The sequence below is a fragment of the Grus americana genome, chromosome 6 (assembly GCF_028858705.1).
Source record: "Grus americana isolate bGruAme1 chromosome 6, bGruAme1.mat, whole genome shotgun sequence".
Taxonomy (NCBI): domain Eukaryota; kingdom Metazoa; phylum Chordata; class Aves; order Gruiformes; family Gruidae; genus Grus; species Grus americana.
In genome coordinates, this window is record NC_072857.1 from 13,745,141 (window position 1) to 13,765,227 (window position 20,087).

At 49.5% G+C, this 20,087-nt stretch overlaps 1 long non-coding RNA gene across 1 annotated transcript; it reads left to right on the top strand.

Annotated features, from left to right (window-relative positions):
- Positions 1–705: 705 nt before the first annotated feature.
- Positions 706–18,081, top strand: LOC129208075 (uncharacterized). The gene is made up of 4 exons (XR_008577669.1): positions 706–820; positions 5,293–5,509; positions 5,807–6,000; positions 17,966–18,081. It is a non-coding gene; the product is annotated as an uncharacterized LOC129208075 (long non-coding RNA).
- Positions 18,082–20,087: the final 2,006 nt, after the last annotated feature.

Sequence of the window (20,087 nt, forward strand, 5' to 3'; positions counted from 1 at the left end):
ACCAAAAAGCCCTTGGTAAGCTCTGGCTCTGCCTTTGGGCTATGAGCGGGAGAACATTAGCTACCACTGAAAGCTTTTGCAGGAGGCTTTAGGATGGAGGGTATCTTGGGGAGCTGCCAGGGGAAGGGGGGGACAGGGACTCAAGGATACTCCAGAGTCCATTTGCTTGACAATTGCCTAAGTTCCCTGCAAAATGGTGAAAGGCCATTTCAGGTGTCTCCCTGAGTGATGTGGGCAAGGCTGCAGGTGAAGCCTGCTGTGGCAGCGGGGCCAGGAGCTGAACACCACGTCCCAACCTGTGAGCATCCATCTTCTCTGCAAAGACCAGCAGGCTCTGCCTCCTCCCAGCCTTTCCTCCTGGATCTGAAAAAACATTTCCTTTTCTTAATTTGTGGTAGGGAGGGGAGCTTCAAAAGGCCACACTGAGCTCAAACTTTCCAGCTGCCCTTCAATACCAAATGTTTCTCCTGCCCCGGGCAGCTCGGAGCTGCACCGGGCGCCTCCAGCCCTCACTCCCGATCTCGCAGCTCCACCTGCTGTCGCGGTGCGCATCCCAAAGCGGGACTGCAGGGCGCCGAGCGGGCGCCTTTTCCTCCCTGGAATAAGGATTAGGCTTAGATTTACTTACTCACCACAAGGGGCTTAAGGATTTGTGAGTAAAGATTCGTATTTTTGTTCTGTACCAGAAAAAAATAAATGTTTCGGCTCTGATTCAGCTGGAAGGAAAACGCCAACTCGCTCCCACCAGCCGAGCTTCCTCGCAGGCCTGCAGCAGCTTCTGATGCCAGCAGCAGTTTGGTGGCTCTGAGGAAGGCTGGAGGTAAGGAGGTCCAGGGCACCCTCAGAGCCCTCAGACGGCTGGGTGCTGCCCCGGGAATTTGCCTGGGACCCAGGGATGCAGGGCTGGTTCATCCTGGGAGGGAAACCTACCCTAGCCCCTTTTCCCGGTGCGTGGCCTCAAAAGGGGGCAGCTGGTCCAGAGGCTGGTGCAGAGGCTGGAATTGGACCTCTTTCTTCCCCAAAGTGCAATCTTGTAGTTTTTAGTCGAATAGACAAATCCCATCATTTTCAGGGTGATGGGAGTAATAATTTGGGAATAACGTGGTAGTATTATTTTCCTCTGAGAAAAGGCTAAAAGTATTTGTAGGTATGAAGTGGAAAATGTTCATGGATATTTTTTTTTTTAAATTTCATTTTCTCACAAGCCGTTCTCCCCCCAGCTGTTCAGGTTGCTTCCCTGCTAGATAGTGGGATAATTTCAACAGTCTGTTTAATTCCCAATCTTTATTACTCAGAACTTGAAAATGTAATGATGAAAAGGTCACACATATACCTTTTAAAATTAACCCTCTCCCCACTCATTCAGATTTTGAAGCTATTTTAATCTCCAAATATGCAGAGGTGTGCTCCGTGCACCTTTTCCACTGATGCTGAGTAACTTCATCTTCGCCAGTGCTAAAGTACTTTTAAAGTTAGCCCTCTCTCTTTGTTTCCCACCTCTAAAATGGGCTCAATATCCTCTAATTTCAAAAGGTTTTTTTCAGGATTAAAAAAAAAAAAAAAGTGGAGTTGCTCAGGTGCCGTAATAAGGGCACCCACAGCATTCCCTTTGCAAGCAGCAAAAAAATTAGTGTCTTGAGCAGGTATCACAAATTGCTTCAGATAACTGATGGACAATACTATGCCTCTTAGCCAAGAGCAATGTGGGCAGAGGATATTCATACCAGTCTGTAGCCTGCCGCTCCTCTAGCTAATGTTTGCTGTTTTTCTCTGCACCCCAAAAGCTTGCCTGCCTCCCCAGCTGTGTTTTATCTCTGCTGCTCCAGATGTTGTGGGTAACATCTGTGTGCTGCTCCTCTCCTCTCTCTGCAGGCTGCCACTAGAGAGCACCCCTAGCACCTCTCCTCTGGCTTGGAAGGTGGCAGCAACATAAAGGTCCTGGCCTCTGCTGAGAGGCCAGGGATGAAGAGCCCTAAAATCTTTCCAGCTCCTAAAGCATCTGTCAGTTCTGCCAGAGGTTAAACCGAGCCCTAATCCTGCAGGAGCTTTGAAGGTTAAAAAAAAAAAAAAAAAGAAAGAAAAGTCAAGCTGCTCAGAAACTTGAGGAACGTGGGAGTTGTCTTTCAGGCAATCGAGCATTAAGGAGTAGCTCTACACAGGAGTCTGCTGAGCGTTTGGACTTGATTTCACCTACTCAAATGCTGAACAAATGCCAAAACTGTTTGGCCAGAGAGGCAAGGGGAGGAAAGGCTCTTACAGCCCTGCCCTGCACACAGATTTAATAACCAGGCTTTCTTCCATCCCATCCCTCAGATGCATCGGGGCAATTAGCTGGTTGGTTACTCATGTGGCCAAACAGTAGGGCTTGTCTCCTGAATAACTCCAGGCTACACCCACTGTTGTGGAAGAAACCCATATAGGCTCTATATAGCTCATGCACCTTTTGAGTATCTTGAGATGTGATATTGCTCTTTTTTCTTGGCATAATGCTAGTTGCCTTGTGGATAGTAACACCAGCTGATACTGGTACCATTAAGAGAGCTGTTTCTAGAGCTCATTCTACCCATGAGAAGTTCCTCATCTCTCTTGATGTGAAGCTGAGCAACGAGTCTTCTCAGCAGCCCACCTGCTGAGACTGAGTAGCAGCAAAGCTATTATGCCCTGAAAGCCTCATCTCTACTCATTCATCCACCTCAGTCTGTGTCTCTATTTAGTCTGATGCTCTGTGCTTTCTAGGAAACCTAGAAAATGTGAAATCAGAGTTTTGGTCCAGTCAGAAAATGAAACTCTGGTCTGGTTCCAGAGTAGTTTGTGGTTGATGCAAAAGACAAATGTAGGAGGGCTCCTAGTTGTGCCCCAACCTTCATGAGCCACAGGGAGCAAGCTGTTTGGGGTGGGTTTAGGTGGTTTCAGCCCGGGTGAGAGGAGCTGGGGGTGCCTGGGGTGGGTGTGTTGGCATGTGCCTGGGTTCCACCAAGTCCTGCCCCAGACCTGTGCTTTTCTGGGGTGACCTTGTCTGCAGAGATGGGGGCAAACCCACCAGTCAGGGCTGGGTTCGTCACTGCAGCCTCACTGGCTCTACAGCAATAGTGGGGAAACCAGGGCAGGGAGGAGGAGTTGTTGTTGCTCCAAAACTACCTGTTAATTTTTTAAGTTCTGCAGATCAAGCTGAAAGCTCAACAGTTTCCTTGAAGCTGTGTGTCTGTGGGAGCCCCTCTGCGCAGCCCCTTGGAGCCGCTCAGCATGGCCCTGCTCTCCAGCCTTGCACCTCCAGCAAGTCCTCAGTGTTTTGTGTCAAGAAATGATTTGATTAATGAAGCCAAACCTAGGCAGAAATCTGTTCTAAGGCAGTCTTTCTGCCGATGAATGTCTCCAATGGCCACGAAAAGGAGTTGATTTTAGTAGCTGGGAAAACAGGAGCATATGCCTTGACATCTGCGGCAGGGATGGTGTTGGAACGGGGTGTTGCAGCTCCTCATAGCTGCAGCCAACATACAGTGGTGTAGCGCGAGCCCCTGTGGCCTTGCTGCTGGTTTACCCACCATGGCAGGTGAGGACGAAGCTGAGCTCCGTGTTTTGGCAAGAAGGGGCAGTTTTAACAGCCGCTGAAGGCTCCAGCCTAGTACAACCCACACGGAGGGGGACCCTCCTCATTGTGGATTGGGATGGGGGTCTGGCACTGGTTGAGCATCCAGGGCTGCTCACGCCTATGGAGGTTTCCAGCTCTGTCCGTCACTGGTGGGCAGGACATGAAGCTCAAACACCAGTGAGGAAGAGTTAAAAACTTTCTAATGGGAGTGCCAGCATGGAGGGACAAGGTGTCATCTCCAGTGCTGGAGGCTCATTGTGAGGGTCAGATCAACAGGCAGACATGCAGAAGCACATGTGGTCCTACATTAGGGATGGAGCAAGCTGGGGACCTCTGAATCTGTGTCTGCAGTCTGGTGATGCAGATCTAAGGCAGCATTTTTTTTTTTTTTAATTTATTTTTTTTTCCCTGCACCCAGACAACTTGCTTTCTCAGCTCATCGGTTGAAGGATTTTCTGGGTCATCACAGACTCTCCGCATGGCCCGCACCACAAGGCCCTGGGTCACAGCAGCGCAGGTGTGCTGGTCACAGGGACAGGAGGACACAGTAGGGGATGCAGGGTGACATCTCTGGGACCTGCTCCTTGAAACTAGGTCACCTCCTGTGACAACAGAAGTGACTCCCAGCACAGATGGCAGGTGGGACCTGGGAATGACCTTGCCTTTTGGTCATTTTCTCAAGCCCAGGTTTAGCTGGGGGGCTGCACTGCAGGCAGTTCCTTGGTGACACGTGCAGCCAGGAGCGAGCTCGTTGAGGCCAGGCAGTCCCTACAGCCATGGGGACAGCTGGGACAGCCACTCATGCAGGTCCAGGCAGAGGAGATGGAAATAATATGGCTGCTCTGTGACCCACTTTGCTCTCTGGGACTTTTGGGAGGTGTTCAGGCATTGACACCTCCCATGGTACAGGTGCCAGCCTTGTGTCACAGTGTCCCCCCTCCAGAGCAAAGAGGTGTCCTGCCACAGCTCACCCCAGGAAGAAAGCGTGTACCTTTCTCTTCTCCTGCTCTTCTCTCTCTCCCTATCATGCACCCTGCTATTGGGAGGGGCATCCCTTAGGAAAGGATGGGTTGACACAGTGCTGTCCACCTCTCAGTAATCAAATTCACATCAGCATTTTGAAGGAAAGAAACAGAAAGTCATCACTGGTGGCACAGAGGCAGTTGGAAATGCTGCAATGGCCATTAAAAGCTCACCAACTTTACTCATGTCTAGTTATTTGCTGGGAAAAGCTCAGACGATGCAAATAATGAAGATGCTTATCTCAAATCTGGCCTTAGTGGGCAGTTTTAAATGCCTTAACCGAGCTTAAAAGTGGTGCTGTTTTCTCTCGTTTGAAAGTGCACTTACTAGAAGTTATACACATTTGAGGACTTTGCTGATTGACTACAGGTGGAAAAAAAAAAAAAAAGCACAGGTTTGTATTACATTGTTATGCCATATAAGCACCTTGCATAATTACCTTAGCCCCAACATAATTTTAATTATGTTAGAATTAGTGCAAAGAATTTTATCTGAGACTTATGTAAATATTTTTTGCTCCCAATACTTTGATGTGCCTAGGAAGAGATTAAGGTTTGCTTTGATAATTAGTCTGTTGCATGTGGCCAAAAATTCATTACAAACACAGTTAATTAAGTTGTCAACAAAGCTTTGGTCTCCGGCAGGTGAGAATAACTCAGTAATTTTGTTTGGCTTGACAGGGGATTTTCGTTTTATTGCTATCAGCCCCAGCTGTCCTCAGGGGCCCAGGGCAGAGCGGCATTTTCCGGGAGGCCACGCGGAGCCGTACAGGACATGGTGTACACGGTGCCACCCGGGGATGTGGTGCAAGGAAGGGAAACGCCAGATTTGAGCTGAAGCAAAGTGGGGTACCATTCCAGATGATGGCATCACGGCTCTGTGCCACAGAAGGCAGAGGTGAACAGAGGCTCCCATCCTGGAACTGGGGAAGCAAGACACACTGATGCTCATTCCCATAAAGTTATCTGGTCCTCCTGGGGGATGAGGAGACCCAGGAGCAGTTCTGCCGCTCGGGGCTGGCAAAAACAGTGTGGAGAGCCCACTTGGTGCCTGGGGAGGTGGGCTGGAGCACTTCTACTGCTGGTTCATATCGTGGGTCCAGACAGGGACCGAATGCCTTCACGTGCTCCGGGAATACAGCTGATGTGAAAGGTAATCAAGGTCTTTTCCCCAAATACCCTTCCTCTGTTGCAGGATCTCTTCAGGTGGACTCCAGCCTGGCACGAGCCCTCCGTCCCCTTGCCCCAGTGCCACCACCGTGGGATGGTGGGAGCACAGCCCTCTCGGGTGACAGAGACCTCTTAGCACCATGACCACGCTTTGAGCTTGCGCGCTGTACCCCATCCTTTTCATCTGAGAGCCATGGCCACCACTGGACTTGGTCCCAGGTAGGTGACAGGGAGCCCCAGGAGGAGCGCGGGTTTGGGACATCACTCGAGGACCAAACGCTGAGCACCTCCAAGTGACTCATTTCCATTTCAAAGAGCCCATTTGTTTTATCTGGCAATTAGCTTGCACCCTCTGTAGAAAATGACTCCATAAATATGACCAAGCTCCTGCCCAATCTCCTCTTTTAAATATTTTTTAAGTGCATGATTAATACACTTTCCCAGCCCCTGTCTGGGACTGCGCAGGGAGGTCAGGGAGCAGGTAAATGAAAGAAAATGGCTTCACTCGGCATTGACTGGGCTATTAATCACTGCCCATTTTCTATAAATCATGGCAGATGGCAGAAACAGGCAGGTACTCATGGGAAATGACACACTGTGCATGACGGGAATTGCGGATTGCAACAGACACCAGGAAAAGAAGAGGTTGCTCCTCGCCTCGCCATCCCCAGCGGAGGAAGGCCACTTGCACTGCACCTGTGGTTCACCTCTGCGTGACAGCTCTCCCCCATAAAACCAGCTGTAAAAGTTTGCAGGAGCCCTGGAAAATTCCCTGTGCTGCAGCTGGGCTGGATTGACCCATCCAGGGATGTCACTGTTTCTCATCAGGTGGGGAGAGTTTGCAGCGTGTGGGTAGTGAGTGTTGGGGAGGATGAGCCCTGAGTGTTAGCATCTATTTAGCCACTATGGTGAGGGATACTTTTAATTGGAGCAACAATTTTGAATGTAGTAGACGATAAAACCCAGCACCGAATGCTTGTTGCTTTGCCTGAGAGCAGATGCAGATGGGAAACGTGCAGGAGGAACTTACACTGATAAAGCGAGGAGGACAGATAAATCCTAAAATGAGCATGCATTTGGCAGCAGCATTCATCCGCGGGCTCTCTATGCTGTATTGGTGGATCCCCTTTGCAAGCCTGGGAAATGCAGGTTTTCCCCCTCCGGAGTTGGCAACCTCTTCTAATACTGCCCTGCAATGCTATGGGAGCTGTGCGCCCAAACCCTGCGTCTGTAATGAATCTATAGAAGCAGCTATGGGTGGTAGAAAGCAGCTACCTTTTTTTTTTAGGAGGACACACAATAGTATATGTATAAATGAACGAAAAATGTATTTTATATGGAAGTTGTACAAAACATAAGGCAAATACAATTTACGGGCTCTCCTCTCCTGCACGTTGCCAGTCCCAGTGAAACCAGTTGGAATAATCCACTGTTCATTTCGTATTTCTTCCCCAGGGAATGGGATTGTTCCTCTCACCTCTCTTCTCTGCTGTAGAGGCACAGGGATGTTTTTTTCCCTCCTTAGGTGCAAGGAGAGCTTATGTTGAGCTAATCAGTTTTGCTTTCCCATACCCTTGCATTCCCCTGCTGACCCCAGCCAGACCTGCAGCTGGATGCCCTTGGTGCTGCTGGGCAAGGAGAGCAGCATTGCTGCCCACAGCGACTCCTGCAGCTCTCACCTCCAGCCCTGGTACACAATAACAACAGCCCCCTTTTGCTGGCAAAATAGTTGGAAGAGCAAAATGGGCCATTGCCGGGCAGCTCAAGCTGGGGATCCTGGATACGGAACCACCAGCTGGAAGGAAATGGTCCAGAGCAGGGAAAAACAGGGTCATCTGTTCCAGGTCAGAGTCTGTCCTGACAGTGAGAAAAAGGATGGACAAAGTTGGGGGGTGGACATTGTAAGTGGGTTTAAGTCTGATGAAGCACAGCTTGTGTCCATCCCTATGAAGGTTAACATGGAGAACGGCTCCCCAAGAGACGTGGTGGATAGTTGATGTGCCATGGCGAGTGTGTGCTCGTAGGCTGGCAGAGTGGGTGCGAGGGTGACAGAGCGTGGGTGTCCCAGGGGCTTGCAGGGAAACAGACTCAGAAAGTGAGCTGGGAAGAAGATAGTCCTGCAAGCATGTGACCTGCAAAGGAAGAAACAACCTCAAAAGAAGCCAGACAGGACCCATAAAGAGACTGAGTGGGAGATGTGAAGCAGAAGACGTGAGATCTGGAGAGGAGAGATGACTATGCCGTAGCCAAGAAAGCTTCACATTATAAAGAGCAGGCGGGGTGATGGAGAGGATGGCATGGGGACTTCAAACACCAGCTGGGTGGCCCTGGCGCTCGCCAAAGTCATCTTCCCCGGCCCAGGAGCTTGCTCAGGGACGTCGCGTGGCTCCCGCTGCTCCCGCCGACGCAGCTGGATTGGGCGAGGAGGAGGGCTGGTTGCCTCCACAGCCAGCTGCGTGCAGATGTTTTCCAGCAAGGGAAGAGCAGCGAGGGCGTAGTTTGAAAGGAAAGGGAAAAATTGTAGCGGGACCTGGAGAAAAACTGCTGCTGAAGGAGACCCAACTCCCAGGGGCTGTCTGCAGCAATGCAGCGTGAAAGCCTTTCTTTTCTGGCATTGAGGTCCTTCCTTCCACTCAATATGTTATTGAAACCGGATGTTTTTCTCTGCAAACTGGCCCTGCTTGGCTGTGCTGGGCTCCCCAACAACCCCGCATCGCCACTGCCCTGGCCACAGCCGGGCTGGAAAATCTGCTAGGAGCTTTGGGGGGAGGGCTGGGTCCACCACCCCTTCCTGATCCCCCCCCAGCTCCCCCGCAGGCCTCACGGGGGCCTAATATTTTTGCGTGTGTGTTTTAACGCAGCATATGGTCTTCATTACACGCAGACTTCTCACTTCCATAATTATACCATGATGGGAGTTCCTGTCAAAGCCATAAAGCAATTCTCTTCCCCCGCCCCGTCCCTCCGCCCCCACCAGCCCTCCCCATAAAACTCACAGGGGTCTCTAGTTTGCAATGAGAACCCCCCCCCCCTTGGCAGTCACACCATTAACCCTTTGCACCCTCCGTTTTGGCAGCAGTTGCTTACCAGGCAAGGGGAAGGGGGTGTCTAGATTTTGGCTGCGTGAGAAAGAGCGTAGAGAGCCGGCGATGCCTATAGCACGCGGGGGAAGCGGGGGGGCAAGCAGCAGCCTAACCCGGTGCCCTCCTTGGCTGCTTTCTGCCTGTACATGAAGTGTGCCGAACCCACCCACCACCGAAATACAAGCCCCTCTGGGTAGCGCATGGCAGCTGTTTAACAACGCGCTGCAACACTACCCTACAGTTTAGGACAGGAAATTAAGGCGGCTGTATCTGCAGGGGGAATTTAAGTACGCAGACTGCAATTACCTGCGCTGGAGTTTGGCCAGAGCCGCCGTGGGGCCGGACACTGATGGCCGGTGCTCAGGTGCTGTGGGGCCGTCACGGCTCCTGAGACTGCGGGCAGCTTGGGGCTGTGTGGGTCATGCCAAAACCTCAGCTGCGGGGATTGGAGGCAGGAAAACATGGAGAGTTTATGCACAAGTGGGAAATTCAACTTTTTTTGGGGAGGCTGCTACATTGAGAGGCATTGAGATGCTGCAAATTTAGGTGCCCTTTTGTTTGGCGATTGATCAGAAAATGGGCTTGGATAGTCCCTCTTTGCACTAGAAACAGTGGACACTGGAGGGGGGCAACTTCTCCCAACCATGCCTTGCTGGCCCCTAAGCCAGGGTGCTGCTAAGAGGCAGGAAGGGACCCATTGCCCTGGTGCTGCTCAGGCCTTTGGGGGCCATTGGGATGTCCCCGGCGGGTACGGGCAGATGAGCTGCAAAGGGCTTGTCCAGGCATCAGGCAAGTGATTGCGCTCTGCATCGCGCTCGCCACAGCAGGAAAAATCTGGTTTCCCACTAGGTGGTAGAGGAGAGCTTGGCTGAAAATCCTCCCGCTTCTCCCAGCTGAGCACAAGGGAAGGGGGATCATATAAAACTAAAGCCCTATAGTTTAGCCGAGACTCCAGCAGAGCCAAATAAACCAGGGGTGCTGCTGCAGAGAGCTGGGGGAGAGGCAGGGTGTGTGGAGGCAGAGAGCGGGCAGGGTGCTGAGCAGGGCGCGGGTGCCAGCAGCCCAGCAAGAGCTGGGTCCCGCTCACCACCAGCCGCCGTCCCTGCTGCACCAGGCACAGGCGACACATTTGTTTTGACACCTGCAGATGTTTTATGACCCTTTACTGATTGGTCTTAGGAAATAGGGTTTCAAATGGGCTGTATCTATTAAAAAGAAAGAAAAGTGGGGGAGAAATGCTGATTGCAAGGGAGCCTAGCATTGCCACAGCCCATCGAGGAGCTGGGTGAGCTTTGCCTGACATCCAGTCTGCACCTCTAATGTTTTCCACTGATGTTAACTCCCTGTATCTCCCTTTTTTCCCCTCCCACAAGCCAGACACATCTGCATTAGCAGTAATTTTAATCAGATGCATGTGAGTTATTCCAAGGCAGGATTCACACCTGTCCTGAATGGGGACATGAGCAGGTTGGCAGGAGCAGCCCTGCTACTTGAAGAAGGAGACATTTGCCATTGAGATCTCCAGTGCTCCCAGTGACAGCCCGGGGCTGGGATTCACAGCAGCCCCAGATGACTGGTGTGCCTGGGCGGCTTCCCTGCACCCTGGAAGAGCAGAGGAGTGGCAGAGACCTGAAGAAGTCACACATGAAGGTGGGATCAAATACACCTGGCTCCTGCCCGACATACGTTTATTCGTCTGACCACTTCTTTAAGATCTCTAATTGGGGAAATTCTGCCACTTCCCACAGTCTGCATCACCCTTATGATTAGAGAGATTTTTCTCTAACCTAAACCTTTTTTTCTGCACTTGATGCTCTTGACTTCTCATGCAATACACCCTGGGCAGGAAAACAGTGTTTTTCCTTTTTGTTGTAGTTTATTGCATATCTGAAGCCCGCTACAATACCTGCACTCAGAAATCGGCATTTCCTTATCTATCCTGTATCCTTCACACTCATCCTCTCTGTGTCCTTCCCCATCATCCAAATCTTCCTTGAAGTTCAGGCTCAGCGGGGCTGGGCAAAGTGGGAGATGCAATCATGGCTCAGCACCTAGGACCCTTGGCTCCTACTAGACCAAAGACTAGCTTGAATTTTCAGCCCCTTTCTACTTTAGTTTGTGCTTGCCAGGCTCCTTTGTGGGAGCTCAGAGCCGGACCGGCAGCGAGAGGCTCAGGCAGGGAGCACGGCACTGGCTCCAGCAGCCTGGGCTCTCCCCTGGCTCTGGTGTATCACGTTTCGCCTTAGGAATTTTTTTGCACTATCTAAAATAATACTTCAAAGGAGGAAAAGCGACAGGTGCTGCAGACTGGGATATGTCAGGATCCCATCACTCAAACATCATGCCTGGATTTATTTTTGCACACCTCTGTAATTCAGAGGAGGGTGGAAGCGTTGGCTCTGTTTCTTTGAATTACCTGAAGTCTGCATGAATGGGCTACATGTGATGACACAAAAACAGGGACTCTCTCAAGCTTCTCTGGGCAAACTGGATGAACAGGAGCTGTGCAGCTGAGCAATCAGGGCTGGTCTCGACCTGGAGAGCTTGTGATCCCAGCACTGCGCTGGGATGGTAACGCTGGCTCAGATGCCTACATTACCCATGCAGTGAATTTCCTAAGCACAACAGCCTTGATGGGGAGTGATAATGGTCTAACCCAGCTGAGAGGACATACCAGCGATATGTTTGAATCTGAAGGTAACTGCAATTTCTTTGGAAGGTCCCCGCAGCCCTAAGGTGGTTGTCTCCATGACACGAGGATTCAGAGGCAATGTGTCCTGGACTTAGCTGTCCAGATGCGTGCTTACATAGAGATAACTCAGTTTTCTTCAGATAGATAGGCTCACGATAATGGTAGATACTTGCTAATAGAGCTCATGAGATGATGGACCTGAATTTTAGGCCTTTTTTGTCAGCTGAAGGAGGCCTGAATACATAGTATTAACTTCTCTGGAGAGAAAGGTCCCCTCGCAGGAATATGCGTCTCATGGGTCCATAAGGAAAATAAACTTTGTGGTGCATGATGCTGCAGACTGAACTGGAGGGCGCTCAGTTCTCAGCTGGCTCCACGCTTCTTGAACAGCAGCTGTCTCGTGTGAAAAGGAAAGGTCCTGGAAGCCCCATTGTCCTGTGCTAAAATATGATACCACAGTCCCCATGTGGTATGACCCCGGCCAATGCATACTGTGCCAAAACACACTGTTAGAGTGAGATTTCCTCCAGGAGAGGCAGAGCTACAAGCCTTCAGGTTTGAACGATGATGAAGTGGAAGGAAGGAGGGTTGTATGCTTCAGGAGCAGGATAGCATTGCAAAGAGGTCCCTAAACCTGCAGGAGATTTGTGCCAAGGTTATTCAGAGGTGCCTGGTGGGTGTTGGGGGCTCAGCGTGAGCTACCCTGGAGCCACAACGGAGCCAGAGAGAGGAGGGACAGCTTTGGCACCTGGTGGCTGAGCCCCTTCAGATTATGCAGCTCCAGGCTTCGCATTTGGGTCAAAGAGCAGGGAAGTCTGCGTCCACCAGCCTCTGCCCACGAGGAGATCACTCAGTGGCTGGCAGCAAAGGCTCCCTGGGGGATTCAGTAGGTTTCACTTCTCGTCCACAGTTTTCACAATAGTTTCCAAACCTCCCATTCCTAAAAGCGTTCCTGTGTGCCCACACACTGAGCAGTTCCCTCTGGAGCATGGAGATACATTTATTCTGCTTTAATTTCAACCTTCAAATCTCCCTGGGACAGGAACAATATGGAATAAACTAAAGTTGTGTCGAAACACACTCCTTCTCAGTGCTATATTGGCTTTCTAACTTGTTTTTCCTTTGGAGAATCTTGACGCATTTTGTTCTTTAATGCATTAATCGTCACAACATCCCAGGGATGCCAGGAAATGCTGTTACTTCTCTCTCCCTCTTGCTTTTATGGATAGGGAACTGAGTCACAGATAAGTTAAGTGGATTACCTGGGGTCAGGCAGCAAACCCGTGACAAGGCAGGACTGAGACCCTAGGTGTTGTACAAGCAGCGAAATGCCTTCCAGCATGCTTGTTTTGTACCTTTTCGGAAGATCCAGAGACTGAGCACAGAGGGGTGTGAGCCTGGGTGGAGAGGGCTCTGAAGCAGTGCAGTGTGTGTTGTTTTTCTTGGATGATTTCTTGGTGTGTGCCATGGAGATGGATTAAACCCAGAGTTGACTGGAGTAGAAGGTTTTGGTTGGCCTGGAGGTGTTTGTTTTTTTTTTTTCTGCAAGAGAAGGTCTGAGGCTCCTGCTGGACATGTTTCACGTCCCAGCATGGAGGAAAGCCAATGTCCCCTGGAAATGGAAATCAGCAGTTGCGTGATTTCAGGGTGTCCCTCTCCTCTTGGTGAGTTACCAACTAGAGCAGCGGTTTTGGGGACATGGCTGCTTTATGACCTTGAAGCAGTCAGGCAGATCTCCAAGTCCTGCCGCTTTGCTCTGACACAGTGGGACTTCTCTCTTCCCTTTTTAATTTTTTGAAGTAAGGAGCTTTCCAGGCAGTTGCAACATCAAGTGTCCATGCTGGTGGGAAGGGGATGAGATGGGACTCTATATCATTGTGAGTGCTACCGGACCCCCCAAAAGGCTGAGAGTTTGGAAAACATCCGCACAGTTGGTCACTTCCCTGAACTATCTGTGCTTCATGGGCCTCCAGCTCATGAATCTTGGAAGGAAAGACCTTCTCATGAGATTTGTGGTGCGTCCAGTCCCAGCTAGAAATACCACAAGAAAAGCCTCTCTTGGGGAGATCCCAGCTCTAACCAGAAAATGCAGAGTGATGTGAGAGCAAGAAAAAAATCCAGATGTGGCCACTATCTGCTTTATTTTTCTCTGGGAAACTGAGGTCTCCTTTGTGGAGTATAGTTTTGTCAAGCGTCATTCTCAAGCATATCTAACCTTTGCGTTTGCCAGCTATAATTAAGTCAGACCCACATATCAAAGCTCGTGTGTGTGTGTGTGTGTGTGTCTGCATGCCTGTGTGTACGGAGACAGCTTCCAACAGATCACTTTCAGTTATTTTTCTGTGAACAGACTGAATGGAGCTGCTCACTCCCACATTCGGGGAGGACTCTAGCCCAGACAGCTGCCTTGGGAGAAACATTGGCTTTTCTCCTGTTGGGCCAGTGTTGCATTTTTTAATTACTTTAACAAGAAGTGCTTAAACATTCGAGTTTTTCAAAGTGAAGCAATTTCTCCACCACTAAGCCATGTGTTGTTCTCTTGCACAGTTCAGGAGTTTTCTTTGCAGTGTTACCTTGCTTGCAGTCCCAGGCCAGTCTGGGAAACACACGGCATAGTTTAATGCTGAGGAAAGTACCTCTTTGCTTTTAAAAGAGGCTAGTTGGTGTGAGTGACAGCTACCCAGAGGGTAGGAGGTGTTCGCTGGATTTTGGAGGGGTTGGTGTTGCACTCAGGCTCTGGAGGGGTATTTGCAGGGAAGGAAAACATCCTGAATTTAACAGGTATGTGCAAGCATGAAGGTAAGTTTGGGAGGTGTGTTGTGACCTCAAGTGATGTTGGTGCTGGCAGTGGTGCTGTGCCAGCTTTGCTCTTCTCGGCCGTTGGTCTGTGAGATGACAGTGACATCCAGGTTCTTACGGTGCCAGGGAGCTGGAGGGCATCACACACATACCCACGAGCAGCCAGATCTTTATTAAACCTCAGAAAATCATTAATCTCACCCAAATATTTGCTGTTTGTTATGTTTAGGTAGGGGGTAGATACCCTCAGGTTTTTGGCAATTCACATGTATAATTAAAATTAATACTAATAGGAACAAAGCGGAACTGCTGGCCATAACTCCCCCTGCCCCTCACACACTTTTTTGAGTGCGTCCAGTTGGCCCCAAACCAAAAGTGCTATTCCCCAGCAGAAACTTTCCAACATTTATTCATCATATACAGAGTCGACAAGTGCCTCCAATTCTCTAGTTACCAATGCACTAATGAACATCTGCCAGTGTTTCTTGCAAGTTCAAGGACTTGGGCAGGAGGTAGACTAGGGACTGAATTTCTCTATATGTCTGAACAAAGTAAAAAATGGATTTTACACAATGGCAGAGCCTTAGTCTGGGGTTCCTCATCCTTCTCAGATAATGGCTTCCAAAGTCCAAACCCTTTGGGTTACAGCTGCTTCTGCTAAGTGGGGCTTTGGGTGAAGAAGTGCGTGGATCTTGAACTATCAGAAGAACAAGAGATTAGGATCATTTTTAATTTCTAAGTTAAACTATTCCAAGTAGGTAGTCTTTGCTGTTGCCAGTCCTGGAGAACTTGAAAGCTTCTAGCTACCGTGCAAGATCTTGCTTTGCTACCTCTTACTAGTGGCAATGTAAAAGTTTCCCAGCAATGGCCATGCAGTCAAACCAGCCATTAGGTCCCACAAGGAAGATCTCTGTAAGACAGCTAATTACTTCTCCAAAAGCTGGGCATATTTGCTCTGGAGAAACATCGAATAACGAGATCTCCCCTGTATGGCAGTAATTGCTATAGAGCTTCTGCAATGTCACTTCAGTCCTAGCACTGCTGTGTTGCTGAATGTTGCATACAATGGGAAAATTCAGCTTTGACTTAACCCCCTGTATTAACAACGGGTACAAATTGGGGTGGCACTTAGTCTTCTAAAAAGTCATTTCTGTGTGTTTAATGATTTCCATTTGTTTTCCTTTACACCAGTCCTTTAACTTCCTCATTCTGAGTCTTGTCATCCACCACCCAGCCTGTTGTTTCCCAGTGCAAAGGTGGGATGTGGAAATGGCTGGAAATAAGGAATCCAGCTTAAAGAAAGAACCATGTGCTACCTTGTGGGTATTGCTCAGCCATGCAAGGAAAGCTAACAGCAGCTCTGAAAAATAAAAAAGATACATGTGAAAGTTGATGCCTTTAACCACAGGGCCATCTTCTTTAGGAGGTCACCGTCAGCATTTTTCTTCGAGGCTGGAGCCAGCTGTAGGTGGTTGGTTACAGGTGCCTGTGCACTGCAGGGCGGTGGTGTCAGTACAAACTGCTGTGCAGCACACAAATCATCTCTGATGAAAATTAAATACCCGAAAAAGAAATTCCACTACCAATGGTGTGAGCAAATCATGCACAAATGACTAATAAATAGCACCGCAATCTCTCCTTAAGCTGTGATTTATCTGTCTGGAGACTTATTAAAGAAATGTTCCTGCTGTTTGCACAATTTTTATCATGGTGCTGCCTTTTGATGCTCTCAAGTGTCAGAAACCTCTTTCCCCGCTCTGGCAGTGCCAGCAAAAGCCCCATGTGTGACCCCTCTGCTGTGCACCGCCAGACACCCTGGCCTTGCTGCCCCCCGGCCTCACGCTGCTGCTCCCTGCTGTGGTGAGATGCCCTGGTCGTGGTCTGTGCCAGTGAATGAGGGCTCGATGCTCTGCCCCTCCTGCTTTTCCATTTCCTAGGGTCATTGCATCACTGCTGGGAGAGCAAATTATGTGAGAGTCCCCTCCTTCTCCCTGGGCAAATCCACCCAAGTCTGTTCGGATCGGTAACGTAGTGAGCGTGAGTGGGTCCGGCTGCGAGAGCAGTAGCTCCTGCTGGAGGGGTCAAAGCGAGAGCTGGGGACCACGATCCATTTCACCAACACATGGTGTTGAAATGTGACCCGCTCTGTGTTCGGGGGTTTAGTCCTGCGGTTTGAGAGGACCAGACCAACAGCCTCCACTATCACATTACCTCTTCCTGCTGGTCATCCTGCTCCCCGTTACCCTTTGAGCACCTCCTGGTGTGCTCATGCTGGGAGCCCACCACCCCATTGAGGTTTTGTTTAGGATTGTCACCTCTGTAGAGATATATACTTTGGAGATCAGTGCCCCCAGGATGGGGGCACACCGAGGAGGGGACCTTCCAGGTGCTGCATACTGCAGCCCCCAGCTCATCCCTGCTGCCATCCCGGGCATCTCCCCCTCACCACGCAGGGGCTTGACTTGGATTTTCACTCTGTTCTTCTCTCTACACATGTCTGGGTGAGAGGGATGTCTTTGCTCTTGCCAAGGAAGGAGGTGCTTCTAGTTTTCCTTATGACAGGTTGATTGGTATAAACAAAATAATAGAAAAAAGTAAGAAGCTGACTAGTATGCCAGAAAACAAGTCATTTTAAAAATTGAAAGTATTTGGCTTCCCCACCCTCTTCCTGGGAAGTGCCAGGGAGGCTTGTAACACTGGCCCCATCCCTCGCCTTGCCTGGAGCAGCACCAGGATGCAGGCTGAATGCTTTGGTACCCAAAGAAAACAAGCCAAGCATTTTCTCTGAAAATACCGCATGTTTTCTCGTCACTTTGTGTGTGTTTTGCATCCTGGCAGCCTGTGAGCAAGGCAGGGAAATGCAGCCATGCTGGTGACAGCTGTCCCAGAGCAAGGGGAGGAGACAATATTTATTTTTCTTCACTCTTTCTTTCTTTTAGCTAAACACCTGCACTTTGCATAGCAGTCCAGCATGTCTGGGGTTTGCAGTGCTTTGAGGATGACGGTGTCTTGCTGACGTTATCGGATTATGGGATGATGGAATCCTGCTTGTCTGTTTGATGCGTGAGATGTGACAGAAGCAGCTATAGCTGTTCTGACTCAGCCCTCAAGCACTTCTGCCACTAAAGTGTAGACACAGACAATGCTGGATGATCAGGAGTTTGCGCTGGATCTTTTCTCACTGCTGTCTGGGGAAAAAAAAATCTTTAGCTGCCAAAGAGGTTGATTTTTACTCTGACAATAGTTCACCCTGGAGAATATATAGCATTATGTGACGTGTAAAATTAGGGTATGATGTAATTTAGAGGCTTCTGCCGTCTTTATGAGATGCACATCCTATGCACATATCCCCCTTTTAATAAAGAGCAGAGTATTTAGAAAATCTCAGTGCTCAGGGTAGGAAATGGGAGGGAGAGAATGGGGCTTGGGGGCAGCAGCTTCAATTGCCCTTTGCGGCAGTAGGACGGGGATATTTGCACTCACATGTCGCTCTTCCCCGATCCATCGGTCAGAAGAGCCTCCAACCTTGGACCCCCTGCCCCTGCCTTGCACAGCCCCAGCTGAATAAGCAGGTCTGGCCACCCATCTTCTCTCTCCCCATGCCCTCCAGAGGCTGAAGGACCATCCCAGGAACTCGCCATGACTCTTGGCTTCCCACCAGATGGTCCCGTGGAACACAGAAGCCACGCTGCAGGTTGGTCTGTCGCATTTCTGACTGCAGTCAGGTTTGTGGAGGATGAAACCTTGTAACAGAAATGCTGGGAACAGACAGATCCAGCAGAAATAAGATTTATTTTATGAAGGAATTGATGGTGGGGATGTTTTTCAATAAAGTGAGCCAACTCTCCAGATCAACCGTATTTGCTTGTCTTATGTTGCTTGCAAAATCACGATCCTGCCTTTTAGGACCTTCAGGGGTACCATCACCCTTCCAGCATCAGCCAGGCAGGAGCCGGGGCTGTTGGAAACCATCATCTGGGCTGTGACCAGAGCTCCTGCTGCCCCGTCCATGCCATGGTCATCAGCTTCCAGTCCCTGTGGGGTCCTGCCCTGCGGCACCACACACACGCACACTCATATTCAGACAAATACACATGACTGAGAAAGGTTGAAAAATTTCCTGCTTAATGTCTGCTGTCAGAAAATGCTGCTCTGCCAAAATTGAACCATCCCATGGGAGTGTGTCAATTCACACAAAGTTAAGTTTAGGGGAAAAAAAATCAGAACAACTCGTTTCAATAAACTCACAGCAGTCAGCAGTCAGTTGTCAGAATGGGACATTGCAAATTTTCAGTCTGAAATGACTTCTCTTTGGCACCACTGTGCATTAATGTATACCACAGTACAAATTCTTACATGAAATAATACAAAATGAATTATGAAACAGAATAATACTCTGCGAATCTGGGCTGGAATAGAAACATAGAGTACTCAAAATATGAAATATACACTAAATGTAAGCATAATGGAATGGAAAAACCTGTAAAAGAAATAATCCCAAAATGCAAACAAACGTTTCAATTTCTGAAGTGAAATGTTTCCAGAATATTGTTTTGTGAGAGATTGTTGATGAACCCCATTTTTATCTTTCCCATTCAGTTTTTAGTCTCATGTCAGAGTTCCTAGTTGGAGGGAAACACAGACCAATAGATGCACAAACGTGTATAAACATACACAGATATAACTGCACACACTTTTGTTCTGGTTGTCTCTCTCTCCTTCTTTTTCCCACATCTGTCCCATTTTGAAAATTGAAAATGCTTTTACTTTCTATGACAGAGTTTTACTTACGAAACAATTAATTGACCTAGCCATTTAGGAGAGTTTTTGGTCATACCATGGATGCTAAGGTGAGCTGTAGACCAGTGCAGGCAGCACAACATCTCCTAGCGCAGCCCAATATTCAGTGGGCTGTGGCTGAGTCCCGAATCTGGAGTAAATCACTCTGCAGCCTGGGAAAGCTGCAGAAGCCCCACTCTTAGCTGAGTTTACCTGAAACGTGTCTCCATGCTACCTATGAGCACCACCACACAGTGGGATGCCCTACGAGGCCTTCAAGTGCCCTTTTTCCCCCTTCATGTCACAGCCAGGGCAACCACAGACAATCTAGGGGTAGCACCCACTCGACAAAACCAACAGACCAAAGACATATGGACTCTCCGGAGCTCACGTTTTATCAAACCGTGCTTCTCTGCGAAACTAAAGGTCAGGGTGAAGAGAGCTCTGTCCTTCAAGGCTGCCTCTTGGACATTTGTCTTTGCTGGGGATGTGGAGGGTGTCTCCTGCTCATGTGTGGGCTGAATGCACAAGGGGCACGGGCGTTTGATCCAGTGGCCTGACACACCTCTCGCCTTTTTCTCCACAGCTCTGGGCTGCATCATGCCCTGTCCAGTGCAGGACGCTGCCGTCTGCTCGGGTAGGTGGGGAAGGTTAACCTTCTTTTTTTTTGCTTCAAGGGGGCTTTGTCGACCCACAGTCCTTGTGCTGGTCCTTGTTGATGATGGTGCACTGCAGGCACGAGCAGCAAATTCAGTACCGATGTCCCTGCGTATGGGAGATGATTGGGCATTGCAAGTGTGTGTGTGGAGGAGGCAGCTGCTGAGCTTTTGCAACTTTTCTGCAAGGCTCAGGAGACACGGGATGCTTCTTTGTCAGCCTGAGAGGAGGAGACGTTACTTTACTGTAAATGAACGAAAGTAAGAGTGGCCAAAACCTCCATCCAGCAGTGACTC